We start from the raw sequence: 945 nt of genomic DNA, 5'->3' as shown, positions 1-945 counted from the left end.
TCTTTAATGCTTAGACACTAAGAATTCAAGAATGCATATGATAAACATGAAAAGACACAAAACAAAATATCATCAAGATCAAACAAGAAGACTTACCAAGAACAACTTGAAGATCATGAAGAACACTATGAATGCATGAATTTTCGAAATATGCAAGATGCATATGCAAGTGACACCAAACTTATAATGTGACTCAAGACTCAAACAAGAAGCAGAAAATATTTTTGATTTTTATGATTTTCTAATTTTTTTTTTTTGGATTTTTTTCGAAAATTATACAAGAGTCCTGAGATAGTCTGCAAAGCGAGCAAATTGCCTATCCTGCTCCTCTTGGCGGAGTTTTTGAGGATAAGGCATTTTGACTTTGTATTCTTCAACCTTGGAGAAGCCTTTTTAGAGGGGTTGTTATCAGCACTTGTGTGTGTCTGATCCCTCACTGGCATTTGAATGCCAGGGGTGGAAGCTGGATTAGCGTTGGACGCCAACTCCTTACCTGTTCCTAGCATTTGAACGCCAGAACTGAGCTTCCTTTGGGCGTTTAACGCCAACTCCTTGCTTGTTTGTGGCGTTTGAACGCCAGAACTGAGCATGGGTTGGGCGTTTAACACCAGCTCTCCATCCTTTTCTGGCGTTTGAGCGCCAGAATCATTCCTCTCTGGGCTCTTACTGTCCTCAGAGGGATTTTGGATGATATTTTGCTCATCCTCTATCAGTTGCTCTTTCCTTGGCTTTCTGCTGCTATGAAGCGAGGTATTTAATGTTTTCCCACTTCTTAATTGAACTGCCTGGCACTCTTCTGTTATCTGCTTTGATAACTGCTGTTTTGTCTGATTCAATTGTGCCTCCATATTTTTATTAGCATTTTTAGTGTCTTGTAGCATCTCCTTGAATTCTGCTAGCTGTTTTGTTAGAAAGCACAATTGTTGATTGAGTTCAGCAACTTGT

The sequence above is a fragment of the Arachis ipaensis genome, chromosome B02, assembly GCF_000816755.2.
Source record: "Arachis ipaensis cultivar K30076 chromosome B02, Araip1.1, whole genome shotgun sequence".
In the NCBI taxonomy this organism is placed as follows: domain Eukaryota; kingdom Viridiplantae; phylum Streptophyta; class Magnoliopsida; order Fabales; family Fabaceae; genus Arachis; species Arachis ipaensis.
This window is presented reverse-complemented; position numbering follows the sequence as displayed.